The sequence below is a fragment of the Oryza sativa genome, chromosome 7 (genome assembly GCF_034140825.1).
Source record: "Oryza sativa Japonica Group chromosome 7, ASM3414082v1".
Taxonomy (NCBI): Eukaryota; Viridiplantae; Streptophyta; class Magnoliopsida; order Poales; family Poaceae; genus Oryza; species Oryza sativa.
Genome location: NC_089041.1, coordinates 1,829,555 through 1,843,931, shown reverse-complemented (window position 1 = coordinate 1,843,931; position 14,377 = coordinate 1,829,555).

Here is a 14,377-nt window from a genome sequence, read left to right as displayed (position 1 = left end):
TCTTATATGAAAAATTCCTATGAAATCCTTTATAAGGGTTGAATCATTTCCTTTCCTTTGAAGTTCCTATGGAATGACATATATATATATATATATATATATATATATATATATATATATATATATATATATATATATATATATATATATATATATATATATATATATATATATATATATATATATATATATATAGGACACTCATATGGGGCACCATGGTGCCCGGACACCATGGTATCTAATGCACAAAATCACTCAAATTTTTCAAAATTTTTAAATTGTGAGTATATACCTAGTTATAATAATTTGATTCATACCTATACTTATCAACAAAACAACTCAAATTTAACTTTATTTCACAATCCATGATTACATACCTAACTAATTATATGTATGGATGCTATATACCTAGAATCAAAATCTAACAAAAACAAGTTCAAATTCAGTTCAAACTTGCTTTAAACTAGTTAGTAAAGTAGTTAATGTTAATACCTAAGTAATTGAAAAAGTTTCATACTCATTTGAATTGGGTATATACTCAATTTCAACAATGGTGCCCGGGCACCATGGAGCACCAAACAAATTTACTATATATATATATATATATATATATATATATATATATATATATATATAGAGAGAGAGAGAGAGAGAGAGAGAGAGAGATTTTGGAGAAAAGGTTAGCAAGAGCTCTAACCTCTTGGAAAATTCCCTTTGAGTCTATATCTTTTACTATCCGATTCCTACGTTTTCTCCTAACCAAACGATCATTCCGTTTTCGGAACTTTATATTTTGCACTTGTATTCCTAGCAAAATCTTAAAAAAAAATTCTATTCATCTGTTTTTTCAATCCCGCGTTTTCAAAACAGAGCTAGACTCATGCTACAAATGTAGTACAATGCATTTTTTTTTGAACGAATCAGCAAGAAGCCATAGAACATGAGAGCAGGAATGATGCAGGTTGCAGGGCTGGATTTTGCAGAGGGAAAAAAGGGACTACAGTAGTGAGTAGTGACCCATGCTCCGACGCGCGAATCCGGCCGGCCGACCGACCGCCCTGCGCCATTCCGGCCTCCATATCTGCCGATAAAAACTCAACCCTTTTGCCTTGCATTGGCTCTCAACGCTGCCCATCTTTTGTTGGCCGGACACGCCGTACAAAGAACACAAGTTTCACCTCAACTCCGGCGAATCCTATGCCAGTAAAAAAAAAAACCCATCAAATGAAAGCATGCCTAGCTACTGCCAATCTGATCAATAATTTCATCAAGTAGTAACGCTGGTTTTTTAGCGTTCGTACCATGCATTTATATACGGGTCAAACGATAGATGCTGACTGTCGTCGTATCGTATGGCTTTGCCTTACTGCTATTCTGTTACTGTGGTTATAAATATTTTGGCATTTGATCAATAGTTTATCAAATATACACCACATCTGTTTCATATTGAAAATTATTCTTTTTGTCTTTAGTGAGATTCTCTAACTTTGACTGAATTATAGAAAAATGCACTAACAGATAAATACAATGTCAAGACATATTTCATGATGGTTTTGATAAAATCTAATTTAGTATGTGTTGATGTTGATGTTTTTTTCTATAAACAAGATTAAAGTCAGAGAGGTTTGACTTGTGATAAAATCAAAATGTTACACTACAGAGATTCACCTTAAGAAGGCATTGCCATAGTAACAAAACCTTTTATATTTATCATAACTAGAAAAAAATGCCCGTGTGTTGCAGTGGGTGAAGGGCTATTTTAATATTATTACTGTTGTTCGCTTGGATTTTTTTTATAAAATTGTAAGCTGCAATTAAAAGTCCAATCGTCTCAAGTTAGCATACGAGTTTTTTAAAGAGATTTTTTATACGACTTCTTCTTATTTCTAAAAGAGAACGGACTTAGAAATCGACTGAAACAGGGATGACGTATCAAAGTACCAGTAAAAATGATCTAAATTTATGCTAAATCAATTAGTATTTATGATAGGAGAAGAGTACCATTCTTCTCTCTCTTTACTTCTCTACTAAGATGGGTAGCCAAGGCGAGCTAAAAATTACTAAAAATTAATACTATACGAACAGTGGATTGGAGCAGTACAGATCAAAGATTGGAAGATTAATTGGCGAGCAGATGAATCAAATTAAAAGCGCGGTTTTGAGAACCCAACGGTATCACCGCGGCCTTGTTTGGAATCCTGCCTATATGGCGGCCGGCCGTTCGTCGAGTCGCAAATCTTCTCGTCTGATTGATTGGTTTCTGTCTCCCTGTCCTGTCCTTGGATAATTTGCAAGGCTGGATGATCAGTAGCAGTATCGATCAGATCCATCTACTCTCTCATGTACGTGTTCATTGCATGCAACAGTAGTAGTACATACTTCTTCAGATAAAAGGACAATCATTTTTCTGAACTTTAACTATGGCCTTGTTTGGATCCTCCGAACTATTAAATAGCCCTCCGGAATCTTGCTATTTAGGAGTATTAAACATAGATTACCGACAAAACCGATTCCATAACCCCTAGGCTATTTTGCGAGACGAATCTAATGATGTATATTAATCCATGATTAGCGACTGATTACTGTAGCATCACTGTAGCAAATCATGGATTATTATACCTCGTTAGATTCGTCTCACAAAATAGCCTAAGGGTTATGTAATGGGTTTTGTCAGTAATCTACATTTAATACTCCTAAATAGCAAGATTCCGGAGGGCTATTTAATAGCCCTCCGGATCCAATCAGGACCTATGTGTAGGCCCTAATATAAACAGCCAAACTAGCTTAAGACTTCACCATGGAGCATGGAAGAATCTAAAGTTTATGATCATGGCAATCATCATCATTAGGAGCATATATCAGCTGGTAGCTTTGTTGAATTAATCTGCAAGTTAATTGATTCCTCTGAACTTCCTTGACTTCCTCTGAACTTTTAGTGCTTACTTCTAATCAATTCTACATGCTAAACAATTATAGTAGTAAGTACTAAACTCTGATCGATTCTGCGGATCGAGCTGTACAACATTGTTCGACTGTTCTTTCTTCTTCTTTTGACAGCGTACGGAATATTGGCAGATTAAAATAATGGCCGGCCGGATGATGGGTTCTTCTGAACTTGTGGTTTCTGAAGACCTGCAAGCATGCGTCAAAGACTGTGCAAGTTTCAGACTTCGCGGACAGTATTTTACTCCTATCGATAGCACGCATCGGCGTGGTTTGCAACAGTAGAATTCTACGTACTCCAATGTACTAATCAAATATATAATTAATAATACCATTAGCTTAAATAGGTCTCAATTAATTAATTATGGGAGTACATGATGAATGGTGTAGGGGGCACTGATCCCTGCAAGTGATGAGATGAGATGAACAAGATCACAGATGCTGACATATTATGTCGCCACCAGTAGTGTACTGTACTGCTGCTGCGACTGGCGTTGAGACATCATGGTCATCGTAATAGGCCGGTCACGAATTATTGCAAATTAAACCAAACTGTTAGCAGACAGTGTCGTTGTGTACTTAATTAGTCTTCTAATTAAATCTCGAGTCTTTAATATCATGAACCTGCTTAATTATGATCATAGTAACAATATTCCAGTGGACATGTGTACAAGATTTGTTTGTTCGATCAGCTTCCAATGTAGGAGTATTGTAGTACTTGAGTGTCTAAACACTAATTAAGCCTATACTAAATCAATGATCAGATCGTGTAGTGTTCATCAACGAAAAAACCTGCTAATAGTAGTACTAGTACAGTATACTCCACTAGTTAACTACAACTAGGGCTCTAGTATTTGATCTGAGTTCATGTGGTTGTTGGAAGAGGGGACAAGATACGGCTGGCTCGAGGTAGTGCAACTCTATCAATTAAATCGATCACTACATAACCCAAAGTTTTAGGCATAGCTACTAGTACGAGCAAGTTTAATAGAATAGCCAATTTCTAACTTTATAGATGTCATCTATAGTTAACTTAATAATCAATTTACACAATAGTTATATATAAATATACTACACAATCAATATCTGGTCCCACATATCATACACACATACGTTTTAAAGTCCGTGCTGCAGCTGGCTATAAGTATGTAGCCCGCTACTTTTATCTTTTTTTTTATCTTCTTAAAATATATTTATAGCTGGTTTATAGTCTGTTGCTCTACTAGCATCAACGGGGACTGCATCATATACTCCACTTCACTAACATATTAGTGACATTTGTTTACAGTGATCGATTTGCTCACTAGACCGAGCCCTGATCTACAGGGAAGACGACCTGATTATAATTAGTCGCGCATATATAGCCACAAAAACTCGTGTCCAAATATTTTTGTCTCACATGCCATGTCTCATCGCGATTGCTGGCTTGCACCGTTGCACGGGCAATCTCGAATCTTGACAAATTGCATGGAATGCCTAGCTTTTTAATTTGCACACAACATGTTTACCTATTTATAATGTTACCTCCGTTTTCTTTTACAGGTCATGGTACAGTCCGTGTATCTAAAATTGGGATAAGAGCCGTTTTATCACCACCTTCAACTACCACATTTTTCTAAAAATCACCGTCAACTTAAAAATGAAGAGAAGTTTAAGAAATCACCATCGATTTTAACTTCGTCATAGTGGGCAATTACACTAGAGGCCAAGAACTAAGGTATGGAAAGGTGACCAAGTTCATCCACTGTGGCAGACGGCGTGGGATCGATATTGAGGCGTAAGAGGCAAAACTTGTCAAGGAAGGTGAAGCTAGAGCTAGGAGAGGTGACACATAGTTCTGGAGGAGCTTGAAGAGGATGGCGGGCTTGTGAAGCAATCCATGTTATGAAATAGATGCACAACGGAGACACAAATTTTTACGTGGAAAACCCTTGCGAAAAAAAACTACGGACGCCGGCCGGCAATGATCACTATAGAGGAATTAGATACAAACGCAGGGGATACATTGGGCTATCGCACCCTCCCCGTAAGGCTTACAAGGATATATATAGGAGAAATCTAGGAGTCCTAATAGGAAACTAATCCTATAAAGTAGAGTCCTATTAGATAACTAATCCGGATATACTGTGGGCCTAAAATTCGGATAACATATTTAACAATCTCCACCTTGAGACGAATTTCCCTTGTAGCATAAAAAACTTCAATCTCTAAAAAAAACCTCGTGATGATAAGATCAATATGCGCCAAATAGTCACTTGGACTATAATCCATAACACCCTTGATCCAGAAGAGGTAGACCATACTTCAAACTCGCCATTGGGAACAAATCCTGAATCTGCTAGTATTAACTTGTCTGAACCTAGCAGAGACGCGAAACTGATGCACAAACTTCAAACTCGCCATGGGAATAAAATCCTGAATCTGCTGGCATTAATTTCTGGAATCCAAACAGAAACGCGAAAAATTCTTGTGCACAAAATGAAGTACTTAGATCCCCTGATAACCTCCTTGTATGTTGGGTACAATGGTAGCAAAATTCGCCGGACAATTTGATCACCTTGTGATCTAGACAGGAGCGAGACTCCCTCTCGATGACTTGAATGTGCTTCTCTTTTTTTTTTAGCATACTTCTCCTCCTAGGTAAATACCCCGCTGCAAAACTTCACTTGCCATAATGAAACTTCGCTCATCATAATGAGAATATTGCATCTCAATCCAGAAGCAGTAGATCAAACTTCAAACTCACCTTGGGAATAAAATCCTGAATCTGCTGGTACAATTTGACAAACCCTAGCAGAAACGCGAAACACTCTGGGTGCATATAACGAAGTTGATCTCCGTATACAACTTCCTGGTAAACATGGCTTGTGAACATAGCACAAAATTGAACCTGAATTTGATTCACCCAAACAGAACCGAAGCACCGCAATTGAATTGAATCCCTGGTACGAAGGGGCATGTGCACGCGCACAAAACCAACGTGAAATTCAATTCACATGAACAGTAACAAGGCTGAGTGCATCTGCTGATTTTTCTTTCCTTGATCAACGTGCTGGAGTAGATGGATTGCTGCTTTTTCTCCAACACGCTGCACGGCGGCACCAAATCCCGATCGGAGTCGACGGGTGACTCCGCTTCGTACCGGTTAATCTTATCTCGGCAAACAAATCAATCTGACGGCAGCGATAGATGGAACAACGCGACGACACGCGCCTGCTACTGCCGATCAAATCTTGCGACGAGCGTACCGGCGGCTAAAACTTGCAGATAGGATCTCCAAGCAGACGAACTCGTCGGCAGCCGAGATGGTATTAGATCGATCTCCAATGCTTTGATACCACTTGTTATGAAATAGATGCACAACGAAGACATAAATTTTTACGTGGAAAACCCTTGCGGGAAAAAACCACGGACGCCGTGTAACATCCTTAAATTTTAAACTAAAATTTGACTGCATCATGCTGGCTTTTGATTAAATTAGTGTGTTTTAAAAATCTATTTGATTCTTAATTTGGTTCAAGTATTACTTCTTTAGAACCCTACTAACTTACTCTAATTATTCCCTTTATTCCAAACCTTAGTGAATTTGAGCAAATTCTCTCAAATTTCAAACTATAGATTATTTCCTTAGCTTACCCTAATATTAGTGAGGATTTACTTTACTCCAAACCCTAGTGAAACCTATCCAAATTGCAAATTGATAGTTTAAATTTAAATCTTTTCTAGGGAAATATTCAAAAATTCTGAAATTCACTGTTCATCGCACATAAGGTGCTCGATGAAATGCCCATCCCAGCTAGAGCAGCCTAACAACTACCCAATCTTGTGCAAAGTTTAGATTTGATCCTAGGGGACCACAACCCACTCAAAAACCGTGGTTTAGTTGGCCTTCTCCTCCCCTTCACGCGCGCCGCCCGGGCATCCGACTTAGCCGCGCGCCGTTTCGCCGCACGTCGGCCTCGGGGCCGCTTGCGCGTGCCTTACTGTCTTGGCGCGCCGTCGCCCGTCCGACGCCCTCAGCCCACCGCCACCGCACCAATCGTGACTACGACAAAGCTGGGACAACGACCGCCGCGAGAATTTGCCGCTTGACGCCGTGCGCTCCCGTCCAAGCCGCTGCCGAGTGCGATTTTGATTCTACCTGGGGTGAATCGCGCCAAATCTTGCCGCACGGTTGAATTGAGAATAGACAGGGGTTTCCCCTCTCACAATTCAAACCATTCACCCCCGAGCCGGCCGTTTTCACCTACGCCGCCGCCGCGCGTCGCGCCCGGATTGGCGCCCTCACGTCGCCAGCTAATTCCAACCGCGGTCAAGTCAATCCTTCGCCGGTAAGTATTCGAACGTAGCTTCTCACCACTAAAATTGATCTTGGCCGCCCTCTCACAGCCCCTGCCACCCCAGCCCTATCCTAAGGTCGAGCTCATCCATGGCGATGACGGTGTCCGAGCTCATCCGCTCCTTCTAGCCCTATAAATAGGACCCCAATCCCTTCCTTGTCCATCATCGATCATCAACAACCATCACCCCACAACCCCAAAGCTCTGCCTCACCAATCCATTTCATCAACCACCATCCCCGTCGGTCGAACACCTTGTGCGCGATCGACTCCACCCCTCTCTATCCATCCTCCCCCCTAAATAACCCTTAGAACACCTATATCCTACCATGTTCTAGCATAATAAGCCCTAACCAAAGCACTGCGTCAAGTTTTACCTCGCCGCACCAAGCCGAGCACCGCCACCCCCGCACTGCTCTGTTCTTCGCCGCCGCGAAGTTTTTCCGGCCGCAATTCGTCGTTTCAACCGATCTCGGTAAGTTTTTCCGTTTTAACCATCTACATACCACCTAGAGTCCATTTTTGCAATTGGTTTGCACTATCTTGCCACCCTCTGAGCTGCCGACGTGAGCACGGCCGCCGCCTAGGGAGGCGCTCGTCGGCAACTATGCTCCGCGCCTTGCTAAAGGTTGGCAAGCTGTCGAAATCCCTCTAGACACCTCGTAGATGCTCTAGAACCCCTCCCCTAGCCATGTCTAACTCTTATCACCTTGATCGCCATCTCGGCCTAACCGTGCCACCGCGGCCCTAGCCGCTAAGCCGTCCACACCTCAAATTAACTCCTCCGCCGCCACTCGCCATCGCCGGAGATCCCTAGCTCCCTCCCCTCCTCGGTCGCAACCACTTTCTCCCTCTAACGCCGCCGCAATCCCAAACCCTAGCGCCGCCGGCCGCTTTTGGGGGAACGGCCGGAGGTTGAAGAAGAGAAGAGAGAGAGAGAGAGACTGACAGGTGGGACCGCACACAGTGCCATTTCACTTTTATTCGATTTTCAAACTTTAGAAGCCCATATCTTTTAAAATATAAATCCAATTTCAGTGAAACTTGGACCAATATTCTCCTAAAATCATTCTCTATCTTTTGGGCCCCTTTTTGCTATTTTTGCATTTTATTTTATTTTCTCTATTTTTCTTATTTTTTTAGATTTTATTTAAACTCCTTTTTGAATTTGAATTTTATATGTCTAACCCTAGGTCTTAAGGATTCCTTTGACACTCTAGATAATATCAATCAATCTCAGGACATCGAGCAAGGCAAGTTACCATATACCTATTGATCATTTAAGCCTATATTTTACAAATTATTTATTTATAGCCTTCTATTCAATATTCTATTTTCTATGCATAAATTAATCATAGAAACCCAGATAATTTAGTATTGCTTATTTTGCTTACAATCTGGTTAAAATACCCTATACTTAGATTGGGACAATACGTAAGATTTGGATGATTTCCGGGTGGCTAGTATTGTCTCAATCGATATAAGTTTTACCAGGTACTTATGTCAAACGAACGGGTACGACCGCAGTTTCTAGAATGGGGACAGACCTAGTTATTAGGTTAATTGGCAATATGGCACCTATGTATAGTGGTTCTTATTTTTAAGTCCTCGCGCAGGAGGCAACTATAGCCGCGAAAGGCAACTTTAACCATTACCATGTACAGGTAAATGGTTTGTGATACTCGAGTATAAACTATATGGTATATTTCTAAACCCTGATCAAGATGACGTGGTGTCATACGATCAGTTCCCCTTAAATACCTCGGGAATGCCAGAACTCCTCTTGTTGCTGTTAACATTACGTTCAGAGCATATGAGGATATAAGTTCATGGAACAGGTGCAATAATTGTTAATGACTTAATGCTGGGCCATGACTAAAGCCGATAATTATCAGCAAGTCGTGGACTGCGGGTAAAGCGTACATCTGCTGCAGTAGAATATCTACAAAACTATTCGAATAGCCGTACTCATGGAGTTGAGTACCGGGACTCATATGGTACCCTAGTTAGAAATCTAAAGTTTTTATGTTTTATAAATTCTACTATAATGTTTTCCAGATTGTCCAATACTGCTTTTTGCAAAGAACCCTATTATATGTCAATGCATAACATAATTCCGTGATAACTTGCTGAGTATTGTGAATACTCATCCTTGCTCTAATAACCCCTTTTTCAGATCTGGGTCAAGAGGAGGACCCTTATGATTATTACTACGAAGACCCCGATAACTTAGAAAATCCCTAAAGGTTATACCTCACTAGTCAGAATGTATAGAAACTTCCGCTGTGTACTAATTAAATAGGTGAGTACCTATTATTGTAAAACCCTTAGTATTGTAAGACTTTAACGTATGCAATGAAGAACCAGTTATATTGTATGTATCAATTTTTACTGATCCAGGGATTGATACATTAATCTCAGTTGGATCCAAGTTATTAGTTTTGGGCTCCGACACGCCGGCCGGTAATGATCACTATAGAGGAATTGGATACAAACGCAAGAGATACATTGGGCTATCGCACCCTCCCCGTAAGGCTTACAAGGATATATATAGGAGAAATCTAGGAGTCATAATAGGAAACTAATCCTATAAACTAGAGTCCTATTAGATAACTAATCCGGATATACTGTGGGTCCAAAATTCAGATCACATATTTAACAATCCATTGGAGGAACTTGGATCTTCGTTCGTGGTCGCCGATCTCGGCAAGCTGAGTTCGCCTTGGACAAACTCCCTCTGTTTCAAAATAAGTTTATTTTTCATCTTTCTTACATATATACCAATACAAAATAAAAAAGACTAGAATACGTTTACTTTAACAAATCCTAATACAACTATTCATCACTTTGTCTACTCAGAATACAAATATTCTCTATTTTCACAAACCCAGATGCAATGATTACTCTAAAAACGAATTTATTTTGAGATAAATTGATTGAGCTAAAAATGAACTTATTATGGAACGGAGGTAGTACCTTGGAGGAGAGACACATTGGAGATCTCAACAACATAGAAGGGACAATGAGGGAGAAGGAAGAAGCATATCAAATGGAAAAGGAGGAGATGAAGGGCTCACTAACAGGTGGGTCTATAAATTTCTTTTATTTTTGTGTCTGATTGTACTTAAGGGCGGACATGGCCTAATAGCAAATCTCGGGTCAGCTTGTGGTAATTTTCTAGGAACTTAGCTTAACAAGCGAAAATCAATGTTGGTTCATGGGTTCTTAGCCGTAGGCCCCGAGCCATGGCCTAGAGTGCCCTGGGCCTGGGTCTCTCGATTGTACCGTCATGCTAGCACCAACAGATAAAAACCAGCTTAGTTTGAATTGAGGGGTTATTTGAACAATTTTAAGAGTTAAGATGTGTCTAGTACCCGTTTTTAAATTGGGGTGAATTTTGACAAATGTAATAGTTGAGACCTGAAGGGATAAATTGATGTTAGTTCATGTTATAAAAGTTAGTCGATATAGCGGAACGATGACTAACCTTCTAGATCGCTTTAATTATTGATCATCTAAGATACGCTAGATGACAACACAGGAACACACGATATTTGTTAATGAGGTTCAGCCGAAGCCTACATCCCCGAGGCTTTGATTATGGGCGCTCCTCCCCAACCAATATAGCACCTAGCCGCTACGAGTCCATGGCCTCGCCGCCATCATCTCCTTGCGTGTCTACGCTACATTGTAGATGCCATCGTTACATTGTGGTGCCCCCCTCTCTATTTAAGAGAGTTTCTGAGTTACAGAGTCCGACTCTAACTCCATCCCCTAACACATATTATAACTCCAAGTCTAACTGTAACCAAATAAGACTAGTATATTCGACACCTATTCTAACAGTTCAAACACAACATACAATGAGGCAGAGCGCAGCTGCTAGTGTCCAATAGCTAACAATCGTCGAAGCTTCAGCAGAAAAAGATGATACATTTGTGAGTCATCAAGCTTGCATGCATGCTCTTTTTCTGTAAGAAAAGAAAAAAAAAGAAGCGTGCATGCTCTCAAGTAAGGAACCTATAAAACAGAAAGTGTATGCTTTGTTACGAGTAAGAACATTAAACTAAACAAAGTTACTTACAATGATGACCTTCATGCTTCCAAGCACACGTTCGTGTTCTTTTTGTGACTAACTTGTGAGAATTTGTTCGATATCAAGTGGGAACTTCGTCTCACTTGTATCATGCATTGCATGTTAGGTACTAGATAGAACGAGTGATTATCTAATTTGTTATTTTAGAGTGATTGTAGGAACACAAAGTTCTCTTAAAATTGCTGTGAAATTCCAGTGTTCCAAGGAAAAGCCAAAACTTGAAGATTATATATGGCTCTTTGAAATAAAGGAAATAGGTTGAGAGATTCTATTTAGAGGTCTTAGAACACACAAATGTGTCATATATATGCTCCAAAATGGTTTAATTAATTCAAAGAAATTTTTGGAGAAAATTAATCTTCTTCGTTTACATGGATTTTGGATTTTCATTTGCTCACTTCCTAAGCTCCTAAACAATGTATTTCGTGTACAAAAATTATATGAAATTTTCTTGAAATACTTTTCTAAAGTAACTTTTCCAACTTTGTAGTAGTTAAGTCACTTATTTATGAGTACCCTCAAATAGTTATTAAAAAAATAAATTATCCATCAATTTCAGCTATCTCAAACATGTCCCCCTCCCTCCCTCCCTCCCTCTCTCTCTCTCCCTCTCTCCCTAGTCTTATATTTTTCCTATGCTGCATCCAAACATCGCCCTTATGGAGTTTTAATGTACAATGATGCACTACTATACAGCACTGTTCTTCGGAGGAATACAAGGAATCTACCTAGCTGGTATACGTACAATGCAATGTTGCATTTCTGCCGAGTCAAAGATGTTGGTAGAGAAATAAAAACTTTAATGAACAAGATGTATACATGAATCTGTATGAAGTTAGCCGACAGAGCTGTCAAAATGCCAAATTTGCATCATAGCTAGCAGCTACCAACATGATCAGAATTAATGGATCACATTGGATTCGGCTTGGAAACAATGGCTAAACCTGAACCTGATGAACAAACATAAATGATATACTGTCACACCCTAAAAATCCCAAATATATAAATTTTTGTTTAATTGGAATTATTAGAATTTATTTTAAAAGCCTAGAAGAGAAAATCTAATTTTAATTTGTTAAATCTCAATATAAAATTGGGCTAGATAAAATTTTGTTAAATACTTTGCTTAATTCTATAATTCCTAGATTTTTCTGGGATTTATTTGAGCTAAGGAAGTATTTTTAATAAATGGAATTGCATTTCATGAATAATTTAAATTGAAAAAGGTTTTTAAAAGTCTCTTTTGGCTTTGGGCCGAAAGTCGGCCCAAAACCTCTCTCTCTCTCCCCCGGCCCAGCCGGCCCAGTCCGCAGCCGCGCGCGCGCCCTCGCCGTCGCTGACAGGTGGGTCCCACCTGTCGGATCCGTCGTCCTCCTCGCGTCGGCCGCCGCCCGAAACCCTAGCGCCGCCGCCGTCGTCGCTTTCCAAATTCGGTCGATCCTTTCCTTCTCCGGCCGAATGATAGAGGGGAAATGATCCTCGGGATCTCCTCTACCTTTTCTCTTTTGGAATCATCGTCTATCTCGCTTTGGAAGTTCGTGGATTCGAGATCGAATCGGATTCCTCTCTCTCTCCCGAACCCGAAGTTTCCTTCTCGTCGCCGGTCGCCGTGGGCCTTCGCCGCCGCCTCCTTGCACCTATAAAAGGATCCCCAAGTCCGCCGCTACCCGCCGCCACCCTCGCCTTTGCTCGCTGTCGTCTGTAGCGCCCTAGCCTCGTGCAGCCTAGCGTCGCCGTCGTCGCCGCCGCTTCAGCCGTGCGCCGCCGTCGTTTCGGTCGTCGTCATCACTCGGGAAGGCCACCGTCGGGATCGCCAAGTCGTCGCCGTCCTCGTCCGCCCCTTCGCCGTCGTTGAAGACCGTCGGAGCACCGTCGTCACCGTCGACCCGAAGACCGCCGCCGCTTCTTCCTCGTCGCCGCCGCCGTCCGTTGCTCTTCCGCCGTGGTTTTGGTCACCGGTGAGTTCGCCGCGTCGCCCTCTACCCGTTGGTGCCTTCCGTTCGCGTCGTCGAGCCGTCGTTCGCCGGTGAGCTTGCGTTGCCGAGCCGCCGCCAGTGCTGACGTCATCGCTGACGTCTCGTTGCCGTTCCCCGTGAGCCGGTCGTGGACCGTTTGATCTCGGCTGTCCGTTTTGGATAGGATCGATCTCGGCCGTCCATTCCCGTGAACCGCTGCCGTGCACCCGGTCCACCGCAAACCCTAGTCGCTGACGCAATAATCCTCCTTTTCCTTTTCAAAAATAATTCATTATTGCGTCATAATTCAATTAAAATCCATATAAAGGTTTTAATCCGATTTAATCTTTGAAAATTCATAACTAATTCATTGTAACTCAGTTTAATGTGGTTCAAGTTGCAAAAGTTGTATAAAATAAAGATCTACATATTAAAATTGTCCATAAATTGAATTAAATTTATTTAATTCTTTTTAAATGGGCTTTAATTAGATTTAATCTTGTAAAATTCATAATAAATTCATTTGAAGTCAGAATGAGGCCGTTCAAGTCTCATAATTCATCTAAAATTATGATCTACCTGTTTGTTTACTTTTTATGTATTGTTTATTTGGTTTTTATTAGTCTTTTTCTTCGTTTTGCGTGTTAGCTTGTCGTTTCCGTCGTTGTGAAGGTTCGCGAGTGCGCCGGAAGTATTCAAGAAGATTAATTGAAGACCGATTATTGCAAGGCAAGTCACACAGATCCTAAACACAATCCTTTGAGCATGTTGATCCTATATTTAAATTCTCTATTTATTTCAACTGTGCATTTATTTTCGAATGTCACCGGGTGGTGTGAATCTATTCCTTTGTTATGGCCTGTTTGTATTGATTACTTTATTCCTTGATATCTTGGGTTATTATAACTTAACTAGTTGAGCTATATATATTGGTTCAGCTAGATATTAGATATGATTGCTTAGCCATGCTTAGAAACATTAGCACACTATTGGGATAACTTATTATTCACTATTATTTAATGATGGATTAATGATAGTTCACGA